Source organism: Rhamphochromis sp. 'chilingali' (assembly GCF_963969265.1).
Source record: "Rhamphochromis sp. 'chilingali' genome assembly, chromosome: 3".
NCBI classification, from domain to species: domain Eukaryota; kingdom Metazoa; phylum Chordata; class Actinopteri; order Cichliformes; family Cichlidae; genus Rhamphochromis; species Rhamphochromis sp. 'chilingali'.
Genome location: NC_137931.1, coordinates 23,713,634 through 23,728,190, shown reverse-complemented (window position 1 = coordinate 23,728,190; position 14,557 = coordinate 23,713,634). Strand labels below are relative to the sequence as shown.

The following is a 14,557-nucleotide window of genomic DNA, read 5'->3' as shown; positions in this document are numbered from 1 at the left end:
ACAGTGGCTGCTATAGGACAAACATGTTTCAGTCAGCCAAGAGAGATGAAATACAAACAGTTCAGTATCTTTGTTTCCACTAATGTTTGGATCAAATTCAAATCCACCCTGGAATTTTTCCCTGTCACTCCACTGTTTACCTCAGCTGTCAATGCAGACTGAGAAGCATCCAGCTTCATTTACTCTGAAGGAGGCTGTAAAACTTTGTGAAGGGAGTCCAAAATGAGTCGATGAGTCAGTGAAGCTCACTTCTGACCAGCAGTACTGAGGTGACTTGTTAAGGATATGCTAAACTGTTATCCTCTATCAGTGAAACTTTCTTTGACGTGTATCTAACACTGTTGGTTGAAATGTATTAGATAAACTCTCATTCAGTGTGAGAATGTAATCAAACTATTTGTCAGAGGGAACATGGGATTTTCAGCCTAAGGGTTAGGGGTTAGGGTTTCAGCTTGAGGTGAGGAGAAGGAAGATGAGATTTTATTCAGATGACTGTGACATTATTGTCTCGTTGCTTCATGCTTTTATTACATTATTGATATGAGACTGCTTCAGCTCGCTGGAAGATGTAATTACAAACTATTTTAGATATATTTAGGAGTACAGAATGCTTTTTGGTGAAATAACATAAAAATTACTAACTGTAACTTGAAGTATTTGCTGGGCATCAGCAGATTTAGTCAGAAAGTTATGACTCATTAATTCTCACCACCTACATTCTTTCACACATCCAGCACTTGATGGATAACACACAGGCTTTACTTTGTTGTGTTTAAATTACAAAATGCTTTTAGCAGTTCTTATGAGTCTTATTCTGAGATTAAAGTAAGAATTCTGAGGAAAAATTATTCTGATGAAAAAGTCAGAATTCTGAGGTTAAAGGCAGAATTCTGAGAAAAGTCAGAATTCTGAGGGGAAAAAGTCAGATTTCTGAGGTAAAAGTCAGAATTCCGAGGTTAAAGTCAGAATTAAAGTGAGATTAAAGTCAGAATTCTGAGGTTAAAGTCAGAATTAAAGTGAGATTAAACGCAGAATTCTGAGAAAAGTCAGAATTCTGAGGGGAAAAAGTCAGATTTCTGAGGTAAAAGTCAGAATTCCGAGGTTAAAGTCAGAATTAAAGTGAGATTAAAGTCAGAATTCTGAGGTTAAAGTCAGAATTCCGAGGTTAAAGTCAGAGTTAAAGTGAGATTAAAGTCAGAATTAAAGTGAGATTGAAGTCAGATTTCTGAGGTTAAAATCAGAATTCTGAGAAAAGCCAGAATTCTGAGAAAAGCCAGAATTCTGAGAAAAGCCAGAATTCTGAGAAAAGCCAGAATTCTGAGGGGGGAAAAGTCAGATTTCTGAGGTTAAAGTCAGAATTCTGAGAAAAGCCAGAATTCTGAGAAAAGTCAGAATTCTGAGGGGGGAAAAGTCAGATTTCTGAGGTTAAAGTCAGAATTCTGAGAAAAGTCAGAATTCTGAGAAAAGTCAGAATTCTGAGAAAAGTCAGAATTCTGAGAAAAGTCAGAATTCTGAGAAAAGTCAGAATTCTGAGAAAAAAGTCAGATTTCTGAGGTTAAAGTCAGATTTCTGAGGTTAAAGTCAGAATTCCGAGGTTAAAGTCAGAATTCTGAGAAAAGTCAGAATTCTGAGGGAAAAAAGTCAGATTTCTGAGGTTAAAGTCAGAATTAAAGTGAGATTAAAGTCAGAATTCCGAGGTTAAAGTCAGAATTAAAGTGAGATTAAAGTCAGAATTCTGAGGTTAAAGTCAGAATTAAAGTGAGATTAAAGTCAGATTTCTGAGGTTAAAGTCAGAATTAAAGTGAGATTAAAGCCAGAATTCCGAGGTTAAAGTCAGAATTAAAGTGAGATTAAACGCAGAATTCTGAGAAAAGTCAGAATTCTGAGGGGAAAAAGTCAGATTTCTGAGGTAAAAGTCAGAATTCCGAGGTTAAAGTCAGAATTAAAGTGAGATTAAAGTCAGAATTCTGAGGTTAAAGTCAGAATTAAAGTGAGATTAAACTCAGAATTCTGAGGTTAAAGTCAGAATTCCGAGGTTAAAGTCAGAGTTAAAGTGAGATTAAAGTCAGAATTAAAGTGAGATTGAAGTCAGATTTCTGAGGTTAAAATCAGAATTCTGAGAAAAGCCAGAATTCTGAGAAAAGCCAGAATTCTGAGAAAAGCCAGAATTCTGAGGGGGGAAAAGTCAGATTTCTGAGGTTAAAGTCAGAATTCTGAGAAAAGTCAGAATTCTGAGAAAAGTCAGAATTCTGAGGGGGGAAAAGTCAGATTTCTGAGGTTAAAGTCAGAATTCTGAGAAAAGTCAGAATTCTGAGAAAAGTCAGAATTCTGAGAAAAGTCAGAATTCTGAGAAAAAAGTCAGATTTCTGAGGTTAAAGTCAGAATTCCAAGGTTAAAGTCAGAATTCTGAGAAAAGTCAGAATTCTGAGGGAAAAAAGTCAGAATTCTGAGGTTAAAGTCAGAATTCTGATGTTAAAGTCAGAATTCTGAGGTTAAAGTCAGAATTCTGAGGTTAAAGTCAGAATTCTGAGAAAAAAAGTCAGATTTCTGAGGTTAAAGTCAGAATTCCGAGGTCAATGTCAGAATTAAAGTGAGGTTAAAATCAGAATTAAAGTGAGGTTAAAGTCAGAATTAAAGTGAGGTTAAAGTCAGAATTAAAGTGAGATTAAAGTCAGAATTCCGAGGTCAATGTCAGAATTAAAGTGAGGTTAAAATCAGAATTAAAGTGAGGTTAAAGTCAGAATTAAAGTGAGGTTAAAGTCAGAATTAAAGTGAGATTAAAGTCAGAATTCCGAGGTTAAAGTCAGAATTAAAGTGAGATTAAAGTCAGAATTCTGAGGTTAAAGTCAGAATTAAAGTGAGATTAAAGTCAGAATTCCGAGGTTAAAGTCAGAATTAAAGTGAGATTAAAGTCAGAATTCTGAGAAAAGTCAGAATTCTGAGAAAAAAGTCAGATTTCTGAGGTTAAAGTCAGAATTAAAGTGAGGTTAAAGTCAGAATTAAAGTGAGGTTAAAGTCAGAATTAAAGTGAGGTTAAAGTCAGAATTAAAGTGAGGTTAAAGTCAGAATTCCGAGGTTAAAGTCAGAATTCCGAGGTTAAAGTCAGAATTAAAGTGATATTAAAGTCAGAATTCTGACTTTAACCTCAGAATTCTGACTTTAATATCACTTTAATTCTGACTTTAACCTCAGAATTCTGACTTTAACCTCAGAATTCAGAGGTTAAAGTCAGAATTCCGAGGTTAAAGTCAGAATTAAAGTGAGATTAAAGTCAGATTTCTGAGGTTAAAGTGAGAATTAAAGTGAGATTAAAGTCAGAATTCTGAGGTTAAAGTCAGAATTAAAGTGAGATTAAAGTCAGAATTCTGAGGTTAAAGTCAGAATTCTGAGGTTAAAGTCAGAATTCCGAGGTTAAAGTCAGAATTAAAGTGAGATTAAAGTCAGAATTCTGAGAAAAGTCAGAATTCTGAGAAAAAAGTCAGAATTCTGAGAAAAAAGTCAGAATTCTGAGAAAAAAGTCAGAATTCTGAGGTTAAAGTCAGAATTCTGAGGTTAAAGTCAGAATTCCTAGGTTAAAGTCAGAATTAAAGTGAGATTAAAGTCACAATTCTGAGAAAAGTCAGAAATCTGAGGTTAAAGTCAGAATTAAAGTGAGATTAAAGTCAGATTTCTGAGGTTAAAGTCAGAATTAAAGTGAGGTTAAAGTCAGAATTCCGAGGTTAAAGTCAGAATTAAAGTGATATTAAAGTCAGAATTCTGACTTTAACCTCAGAATTCTGACTTTAATATCACTTTAATTCTGACTTTAACCTCAGAATTCTGACTTTAACCTCAGAATTCAGAGGTTAAAGTCAGAATTCCGAGGTTAAAGTCAGAATTAAAGTGATGTTAAAGTCAGAATTAAAGTGAGGTTAAAGTCAGAATTCCGAGGTTAAAGTCAGAGTTAAAGTGAGATTAAAGTCAGAATTCTGAGGTTAAAGTCAGAATTAAAGTGAGATTAAAGTCAGAATTCTGAGGTTCAAGTCAGAATTAAAGTGAGATTAAAGTCAGATTTCTGAGGTTAAAGTGAGAATTAAAGTGAGATTAAAGTCAGAATTCTGAGGTTAAAGTCAGAATTAAAGTGAGATTAAAGTCAGAATTCTGAGAAAAGTCAGAATTCTGAGAAAAGTCAGAATTCCGAGGTTAAAGTCAGAATTCCGAGGTTAAAGTCAGAATTCTGAGGTTAAAGTCAGAATTCCTAGGTTAAAGTCAGACTTCTGAGGTTAAAGTCAGAATTAAAGTGAGATTAAAGTCAGAATTCCGAGGTTAAAGTCAGAATTCCGAGGTTAAAGTCAGAATTCCGAGAAAAAAAGTCAGAATTCCGAGGTTAAAGTCAGAATTCCGAGGTTAAAGTCAGAATTCCGAGGTCAAAGTCAGAATTCCGAGGTTAAAGTCAGAATTAAAGTGAGGTTAAAGTCAGAATTCCGAGGTTAAAGTCAGAATTCTGAGAAAAAAAGTCAGAATTCCGAAGTTAAAGTCAGAATTAAAGTGAGATTAAAGTCAGAATTCTGAGAAAAGTCAGAAATCTGAGGTTAAAGTCAGAATTCCGAGGTTAAAGTCAGAATTCTGAGGTTAAAGTCAGAATTCCTAGGTTAAAGTCAGACTTCTGAGGTTAAAGTCAGAATTAAAGTGAGATTAAAGTCAGAATTCCGAGGTTAAAGTCAGAATTCCGAGGTTAAAGTCAGAATTCCGAGAAAAAAAGTCAGAATTCCGAGGTTAAAGTCAGAATTAAAGTGAGGTTAAAGTCAGAATTCCGAGGTTAAAGTCAGAATTCTGAGAAAAAAAGTCAGAATTCCGAGGTTAAAGTCAGAATTAAAGTGAGATTAAAGTCAGAATTCTGAGAAAAGTCAGAAATCTGAGGTTAAAGTCAGAATTCCGAGGTTAAAGTCAGAATTAAAGTGAGATTAAAGTCAGAATTCCGAGGTTAAAGTCAGAATTCCGAGGTTAAAGTCAGAATTAAAGTGAGATTAAAGTCACAATTCTGAGAAAAGTCAGAAATCTGAGGTTAAAGTCAGAATTCCGAGGTTAAAGTCAGAATTAAAGTGAGATTAAAGTCACAATTCCGAGGTTAAAGTCAGAATTCCGGGGTTAAAGTCAGAATTAAAGTGAGATTAAAGTCAGAATTCTGAGAAAAGTCAGAAATCTGAGGTTAAAGTCAGAATTCCGAGGTTAAAGTCAGAATTAAAGTGAGATTAAAGTCAGAATTCTGAGAAAAGTCAGAATTCTGAGAAAAGTCAGAATTCTGAGAAAAAAGTCACAATTCTGAGAAAAAAGTCACAATTCTGAGAAAAGTCAGAATTCCGAGGTTAAAGTCAGAATTCCGAGGTTAAAGTCAGAATTAAAGTGAGATTAAAGTCACAATTCTGAGAAAAGTCAGAAATCTGAGGTTAAAGTCAGAATTCCGAGGTTAAAGTCAGAATTCTGAGGTTAAAGTCAGAATTCCTAGGTTAAAGTCAGACTTCTGAGGTTAAAGTCAGAATTAAAGTGAGATTAAAGTCAGAATTCCGAGGTTAAAGTCAGAATTCCGAGGTTAAAGTCAGAATTCCGAGAAAAAAAGTCAGAATTCCGAGGTTAAAGTCAGAATTCCGAGGTTAAAGTCAGAATTCCGAGGTCAAAGTCAGAATTCCGAGGTTAAAGTCAGAATTAAAGTGAGGTTAAAGTCAGAATTCCGAGGTTAAAGTCAGAATTCTGAGAAAAAAAGTCAGAATTCCGAAGTTAAAGTCAGAATTAAAGTGAGATTAAAGTCAGAATTCTGAGAAAAGTCAGAAATCTGAGGTTAAAGTCAGAATTCCGAGGTTAAAGTCAGAATTCTGAGGTTAAAGTCAGAATTCCTAGGTTAAAGTCAGACTTCTGAGGTTAAAGTCAGAATTAAAGTGAGATTAAAGTCAGAATTCCGAGGTTAAAGTCAGAATTCCGAGGTTAAAGTCAGAATTCCGAGAAAAAAAGTCAGAATTCCGAGGTTAAAGTCAGAATTAAAGTGAGGTTAAAGTCAGAATTCCGAGGTTAAAGTCAGAATTCTGAGAAAAAAAGTCAGAATTCCGAGGTTAAAGTCAGAATTAAAGTGAGATTAAAGTCAGAATTCTGAGAAAAGTCAGAAATCTGAGGTTAAAGTCAGAATTCCGAGGTTAAAGTCAGAATTAAAGTGAGATTAAAGTCAGAATTCCGAGGTTAAAGTCAGAATTCCGAGGTTAAAGTCAGAATTAAAGTGAGATTAAAGTCACAATTCTGAGAAAAGTCAGAAATCTGAGGTTAAAGTCAGAATTCCGAGGTTAAAGTCAGAATTAAAGTGAGATTAAAGTCACAATTCCGAGGTTAAAGTCAGAATTCCGGGGTTAAAGTCAGAATTAAAGTGAGATTAAAGTCAGAATTCTGAGAAAAGTCAGAAATCTGAGGTTAAAGTCAGAATTCCGAGGTTAAAGTCAGAATTAAAGTGAGGTTAAAGTCAGAATTCTGAGAAAAAAAGTCAGAATTCCGAGGTTAAAGTCAGAATTAAAGTGAGATTAAAGTCACAATTCTGAGAAAAGTCAGAAATCTGAGGTTAAAGTCAGAATTCCGAGGTTAAAGTCAGAATTAAAGTGAGGTTAAAGTCAGAATTCCGAGGTTAAAGTCAGAATTCTGAGAAAAAAAGTCAGAATTCCGAGGTTAAAGTCAGAATTAAAGTGAGGTTAAAGTCAGAATTCCGAGGTTAAAGTCAGAATTCTGAGGTTAAAGTCAGAATTCCGAGGTTAAAGTCAGAATTAAAGTGAGGTTAAAGTCAGAATTCCGAGGTTAAAGTCAGAATTCTGAGAAAAAAAGTCAGAATTCCGAGGTTAAAGTCAGAATTAAAGTGAGATTAAAGTCACAATTCTGAGAAAAGTCAGAAATCTGAGGTTAAAGTCAGAATTCCGAGGTTAAAGTCAGAATTAAAGTGAGATTAAAGTCACAATTCCGAGGTTAAAGTCAGAATTCCGGGGTTAAAGTCAGAATTAAAGTGAGATTAAAGTCAGAATTCTGAGAAAAGTCAGAAATCTGAGGTTAAAGTCAGAATTCCGAGGTTAAAGTCAGAATTAAAGTGAGATTAAAGTCAGAATTCCGAGGTTAAAGTCAGAATTCTGAGAAAAAAAGTCAGAATTCCGAGGTTAAAGTCAGAATTAAAGTGAGGTTAAAGTCAGAATTCCGAGGTTAAAGTCAGAATTCTGAGAAAAAAAGTCAGAATTCCGAGGTTAAAGTCAGAATTAAAGTGAGATTAAAGTCAGAATTCTGAGAAAAGTCAGAAATCTGAGGTTAAAGTCAGAATTCCGAGGTTAAAGTCAGAATTAAAGTGATATTAAAGTCAGAATTCCGAGGTTAAAGTCAGAATTCCGAGGTTAAAGTCAGAATTCTGAGAAAAAAGTCACAATTCTGAGGTTAAAGTCAGAATTCTGAGGTTAAAGTCAGAATTCCTAGGTTAAAGTCAGAATTAAAGTGAGGTTAAAGTCAGAATTCCGAGGTTAAAGTCAGAATTCTGAGAAAAAAAGTCAGAATTCCGAAGTTAAAGTCAGAATTAAAGTGAGATTAAAGTCAGAATTCTGAGAAAAGTCAGAAATCTGAGGTTAAAGTCAGAATTCCGAGGTTAAAGTCAGAATTCTGAGGTTAAAGTCAGAATTCCTAGGTTAAAGTCAGACTTCTGAGGTTAAAGTCAGAATTAAAGTGAGATTAAAGTCAGAATTCCGAGGTTAAAGTCAGAATTCCGAGGTTAAAGTCAGAATTCCGAGAAAAAAAGTCAGAATTCCGAGGTTAAAGTCAGAATTAAAGTGAGGTTAAAGTCAGAATTCCGAGGTTAAAGTCAGAATTCTGAGAAAAAAAGTCAGAATTCCGAGGTTAAAGTCAGAATTAAAGTGAGATTAAAGTCAGAATTCTGAGAAAAGTCAGAAATCTGAGGTTAAAGTCAGAATTCCGAGGTTAAAGTCAGAATTAAAGTGAGATTAAAGTCAGAATTCCGAGGTTAAAGTCAGAATTCCGAGGTTAAAGTCAGAATTAAAGTGAGATTAAAGTCAGAATTCTGAGAAAAGTCAGAAATCTGAGGTTAAAGTCAGAATTCCGAGGTTAAAGTCAGAATTAAAGTGAGATTAAAGTCAGAATTCCGAGGTTAAAGTCAGAATTCCGAGGTTAAAGTCAGAATTAAAGTGAGATTAAAGTCACAATTCCGAGGTTAAAGTCAGAATTCTGAGGTTAAAGTCAGAATTAAAGTGAGGTTAAAGTCAGAATTCCGAGGTTAAAGTCAGAATTAAAGTGATATTAAAGTCAGAATTCCGAGGTTAAAGTCAGAATTCCGAGGTTAAAGTCAGAATTCTGAGAAAAAAAGTCAGAATTCCGAGGTTAAAGTCAGAATTAAAGTGAGATTAAAGTCACAATTCTGAGAAAAGTCAGAAATCTGAGGTTAAAGTCAGAATTCCGAGGTTAAAGTCAGAATTAAAGTGATATTAAAGTCAGAATTCCGAGGTTAAAGTCAGAATTCCGAGGTTAAAGTCAGAATTCTGAGAAAAAAAGTCAGAATTCCGAGGTTAAAGTCAGAATTAAAGTGAGGTTAAAGTCAGAATTCCGAGGTTAAAGTCAGAATTCTGAGAAAAAAAGTCAGAATTCCGAGGTTAAAGTCAGAATTAAAGTGAGGTTAAAGTCAGAATTAAAGTGAGGTTAAAGTCAGAATTCTGAGGTTAAAGTCAGATTTCTGAGGTTAAAGTGAGAATTAAAGTGAGGTTAAAGTCAGAATTCCGAGGTTAAAGTCAGAATTCTGAGGTTAAAGTCAGAATTCCGAGGTTAAAGTCAGAATTAAAGTGAGGTTAAAGTCAGAATTCCGAGGTTAAAGTCAGAATTCTGAGAAAAAAAGTCAGAATTCCGAGGTTAAAGTCAGAATTAAAGTGAGATTAAAGTCAGAATTCTGAGAAAAGTCAGAAATCTGAGGTTAAAGTCAGAATTCCGAGGTTAAAGTCAGAATTAAAGTGAGATTAAAGTCAGAATTCCGAGGTTAAAGTCAGAATTCCGAGGTTAAAGTCAGAATTAAAGTGAGATTAAAGTCACAATTCTGAGAAAAGTCAGAAATCTGAGGTTAAAGTCAGAATTCCGAGGTTAAAGTCAGAATTAAAGTGAGGTTAAAGTCAGAATTCTGAGGTTAAAGTCAGATTTCTGAGGTTAAAGTCAGAATTAAAGTGAGGTTAAAGTCAGAATTCCGAGGTTAAAGTCAGAATTCTGAGGTTAAAGTCAGAATTCCGAGGTTAAAGTCAGAATTAAAGTGAGGTTAAAGTCAGAATTCCGAGGTTAAAGTCAGAATTCCGAGGTTAAAGTCAGAATTCCGAGGTTAAAGTCAGAATTCCGAGGTTAAAGTCAGAATTAAAGTGAGATTAAAGTCAGATTTCTGAGGTTAAAGTCAGAATTAAAGTGAGGTTAAAGTCAGAATTCTGAGGTTAAAGTCAGAATTCCGAGGTTAAAGTCAGAATTCCGAGGTTAAAGTCAGAATTAAAGTGAGGTTAAAGTCAGAATTCCGAGGTTAAAGTCAGAATTCCGAGGTTAAAGTCAGAATTCCGAGAAAAAAAGTCAGAATTCCGAGGTTAAAGTCAGAATTAAAGTGAGGTTAAAGTCAGAATTCCGAGGTTAAAGTCAGAATTCTGAGAAAAAAAGTCAGAATTCCGAGGTTAAAGTCAGAATTATAGTGAGATTAAAGTCAGAATTCCGAGGTTAAAGTCAGAATTCCGAGGTTAAAGTCAGAATTCCGAGGTTAAAGTCAGAATTCCGAGGTTAAAGTCAGAATTAAAGTGAGGTTAAAGTCAGAATTCCGAGGTTAAAGTCAGAATTCCGAGGTTAAAGTCAGAATTAAAGTGAGGTTAAAGTCAGAATTCCGAGGTTAAAGTCAGAATTCTGAGAAAAAAAGTCAGAATTCCGAGGTTAAAGTCAGAATTATAGTGAGATTAAAGTCAGAATTCTGAGAAAAGTCAGAATTCTGAGAAAAAAGTCAGATTTCTGAGGTTAAAGTCAGAATTAAAGTGAGGTTAAAGTCAGAATTCCGAGGTTAAAGTCAGAATTCCGAGGTTAAAGTCAGAATTCCGAGGTTAAAGTCAGAATTCTGAGGTTAAAGTCAGAATTCCGAGGTTAAAGTCAGAATTCTGAGAAAAAAAGTCAGAATTCCGAGGTTAAAGTCAGAATTAAAGTGAGGTTAAAGTCAGAATTCCGAGGTTAAAGTCAGAATTCTGAGAAAAAAAGTCAGAATTCCGAGGTTAAAGTCAGAATTAAAGTGAGATTAAAGTCAGAATTCTGAGAAAAGTCAGAATTCTGAGAAAAGTCAGAATTCTGAGAAAAGTCAGATTTCTGAGGTTAAAGTCAGAATTAAAGTGAGGTTAAAGTCAGAATTCCGAGGTTAATGTGAGAATTAAAGTGATATTAAAGTCAGAATTCTGACTTTAACCTCAGAATTCTGACTTTAATATCACTTTAATTCTGACTTTAACCTCAGAATTCAGAGGTTAAAGTCAGAATTCCGAGGTTAAAGTCAGAATTAAAGTGATATTAAAGTCAGATTTCTGAGGTTAAAGTCAGAATTAAAGTGAGGTTAAAGTCAGATTTCTGAGGTTAAAGTCAGAATTAAAGTGAGGTTAAAGTCAGAATTCCGAGGTTAAAGTCAGAATTCCGAGGTTAAAGTCAGAGTTAAAGAGAGAGAGAGAGATAAGATAAGATAAGATAGAACTTTATTAATCCCTCGGGTGGGTTCCTCTGGGAAATTCGACTTCCAAAAAAAGCACAGCAACGACCAAAGTTACAGTTACAGAACTGTTATATATATATATATATATATATACACACACACACACACACACACATATATATATAAATACAGAGACAAATATAAATAAAATATACAAAGGGGATAAATAGAATAAATAGGAATAAAAAATAAAAATACAAGTGAATTGCACATTTCAAGTATTGAGTCTATTGCACTGTTGACTATTTACAAAAAGTATTGCACAAGGTATTGTACAGTGAGGTGCAGAGGCACTACAGCTTAGTTGTTCCCCCCTCCTTTGTCCTCCTGTTTCCCCTCCCTCTCCCCTCCAGAGAGGAGTTAAACAGTTTGATGGCGTGTGGGACAAAGGAGTTTTTAAGTCTGTTAGTTCTTGTCTTGGGGAGAAGCAACCTGTCACTGAACAGACTCTTCTGATTGTTTATGGCCGTGTGCAGAGGATGCCCAGCATTGTCCATAATGTCCATCAGTTTCTTTAATGTCCTTTTCTCTGCCACTGTCACCAGAGTGTCCAGCTTCATGCCGACCACAGAGCTAGCCCTCCTGATCAGTTTCTCCAGCCTGGATGAGTCCCTCTTTGCTGTGCTGCTCCCCCAGCACACCACAGCATAGAAAAGTACTCCAGCAACCACTGACTGGTAAAACATCCTCAGGAGCTTCCTGCAGATGTTAAAAGACCTCATCCTCCTGAGGAAGTACAGTCGGCTTTGGGCTTTTTTATACAGGTGCTCTGTGTTGCATGACCAGTCCAGTTTATTGTCCACCCACAGCCCGAGGTACTTGTACTTGTTGACCACCTCCACCTCCTCCCCCTCTATCTGAACTGGCAGTGGACCTTCTCTGGACCTCCCGAAGTCCACAACCAGTTCCTTAGTCTTTGAGGTGTTGAGTTGCAGGTGGTTTGTGTGACTCTTGATCATCCCAGATACACCCCATGATGGCCGTGTCATCTGCAAACTTCTGAATATGGCATAATTCAGAGTTGTAGCAGAAGTCAGAGGTGTACAGGGTGAAGAGAAGAGGGGACAGCACAGTTCCCTGTGGTGCTCCTGTGCTGCTGACCACTGTGTCAGACGTGATGTCCTTCAGCCTGACGTACTGTGGTCTGTCGGTGAGGTAGTCGGAGATCCAAGCCACCAGGCAGGGGTCCACCTCCATCCTGTTCAGTTTTTCCTGAAGCATACAGGGCCGGATGGTATTAAAGGCACTGGAAAAGTCAAGAAACAGGATCCTGACCGTGCCTTTTCCCCCATCCAGGTGTGAGTGGGCTCTGTGTAGGAGGTACAGGATGGCATCCTCCACTCCGACACCCACCTTGTATGCAAACTGTAGTGGGTCCTGGGCATGTTGTACCTGTGGTCGGAGGAGGTTGAGGAAGAGCCGCTCTAGAGTCTTCATAAGATGTGACGTCAGTGCCACCGGTCGGAAGTCATTCAGCTCATTGGGCCGGTTCTTTTTGGGGACCGGGACGATGCAGGATGTCTTCCATAGGGCGGGCACTCTCCCCAGTCGCAGACTGAGGTTGAAGACTCGTTGTAGCGGCTCCCCAAGTTCAGCAGCACACGCCTTAAGCATCCTAGGACACACCTTGTCTGGGCCTGCTGCCTTTCTGGGGCGAAGCTTCCTCAGTTGCCTCCTGACCTGATCCACTGTGACACTGGGAGATGTTTGGGAGGAGGGGAGGGGGGGAGATGTCTTGCTGCTGAGAGAGGGATTGGAGGAGGGGGGTGTCATGGTGTCAGGAAGGGGGGGAAGCGAGGGAGGCAGGAGAGTGGGGAGAGGACTCTGTAGTGAAGGTGAGGGTGAGGGTGGGGGGGTTGTGGGCTGGTCAAACCTGTTGAAGAAGTTGTTGAGTTCGTTTGCCTTCTCCACAGTCCCCCCCACTGTGCTTTTCTTGGTGTTGTGGCCTGTGATGGTTTTCACACCATTCCAGACCTCCCTCATATTGCTCCACCTTCCTCCTGTAGGTGTCCTTTGCTTCCCTCAGGCAGCGTTTCACCTCCCGCTGTGCTGCTTTCATCTCCTCCTTCACTTTGCTCCTGAAAGCCTTCTTCTTCATGTTGAGGACAGCTTTGACTTCCTGTGTTACCCACGGTTTGTTATTAGGATAACACCGTACCGTCTTAGCAGGGGTGACTGTGTCCACACAAAAGTTGAGGTAGTCTGTAAGACAGTGTGTCGCCCCCTCTATGTCCTCACCATGTGGGCTCAGGAGCACATCCCAGTCTGTGGTGTCATAGCAGTCTCTCAGAGCATCCTCCTTTTCTGGGGTCCATCTCCGGATGGAGCGCGTTGTGACAGGCTGCCTTTGGACGAGGGGTGTGTATTGTGGCTGTAGGTAAACCAGGTTGTGGTCTGACTTCCCTAGTGGGGGGAGGGGGGTGGCTCTGTATGCATCTCTCACATTAGCATACAGTAGGTCAATTGTCCTGTTGCTCCTTGTGGGACAATTCACAAACTGGTGAAAAGCAGCCAGAGTAGAATCCAGTGTGGCATGGTTAAAGTCTCCAGATATAATAATGAAAGCCTCGGGGTTTTGTGTCTGAAGTCTTGCTGTGACTGTGTGTATTTTCTCACAGGCAGCTGTTGCGTCGGCCCTCGGAGGGATGTAAACACACACACAGATCACATGACTGAACTCCCGAGGTAGATAATATGGCCGCAAGCTAACAGCTAGCAGCTCCAGGTCCGGACGGCATACCGAAACTTTAACGGAGACGTGTCCAGGGTTACAGTATCTGTTGTTAACGTAGACAATGAGTCCCCCACCTCTGCTTTTTCCGCTGGCCTGCGTGTCCCTATCGGCTCTCACAGATGTGAAACCGCATAGGTCTACGTTAGCCTGCGGCGTTAGCTCGGTTAGCCACGTCTCCGTGAAGATAAACAAGCTGCACTCACGGTATAGTCTGTGGTTGTTCAGAGCGCACAGTTCGTCAATCTTATTCTGTAACGAGTTCACGTTGCCCATGATCACTGTCGGGATTGATGGTTTGAATCGCCTCCGGTGATCCGCTCTCCTCGCTCCAGCTTTGCAGCCTCTGTAGCTCCTCTTTAGCTCGGCCGGGATGTTGTGTCGCATGCCGGTCTGTCCCTTTGTTTTTAGTGCCAGCAGCTCCGCTCTCGAATAAATGAAGGAGCTGGTTCCAGAAGTTTTGAAAAGTGCATTATCCATCTTGTATCGCTATATCTAAGAGGTATAAGTAGAGGAAGGTGAAAAAAACTTTGAAAAACCTAATCTAAAAAAGTTAAAGTTAAGAAAAAAGGTGCGGTGTTGCAGAGCTACTTGGAAAGGCTGCCGTAACTCCAGCGCCATCTTGCCAAAGTGAGATTAAAGTCAGAATTCTGAGGTTAAAGTCAGAATTAAAGTGAGATTAAAGTCAGAATTCTGAGGTTCAAGTCAGAATTAAAGTGAGATTAAAGTCAGATTTCTGAGGTTAAAGTCAGAATTAAAGTGAGATTAAAGTCAGAATTCTGAGGTTAAAGTCAGAATTAAAGTGAGATTAAAGTCAGAATTCTGAGGTTAAAGTCAGAATTCTGAGGTTAAAGTCAGAATTCCGAGGTTAAAGTCAGAATTAAAGTGAGATTAAAGTCAGAATTCTGAGGTTAAAGTCAGAATTAAAGTGAGGTTAAAGTCAGATTTCTGAGGTTAAAGTCAGAATTAAAGTGAGGTTAAAGTCAGAATTCCGAGGTTAATGTCAGAATTAAAGTGATACTAAAGTCAGAATTCTGACTTTAACCTCAGAATTCTGACTTTAATATCACTTTAAT

The 14,557-nt window shown here is 37.9% G+C and overlaps 1 protein-coding gene across 3 annotated transcripts in view; it reads left to right on the top strand.

Moving 5' to 3' along the window:
• unc80 (unc-80 homolog (C. elegans)) overlaps positions 1-14,557 on the top strand; it is an 84,777-nt gene that overhangs the window by 52,655 nt on the left and 17,565 nt on the right. The gene's annotated exons all lie outside the window — the stretch shown is intronic.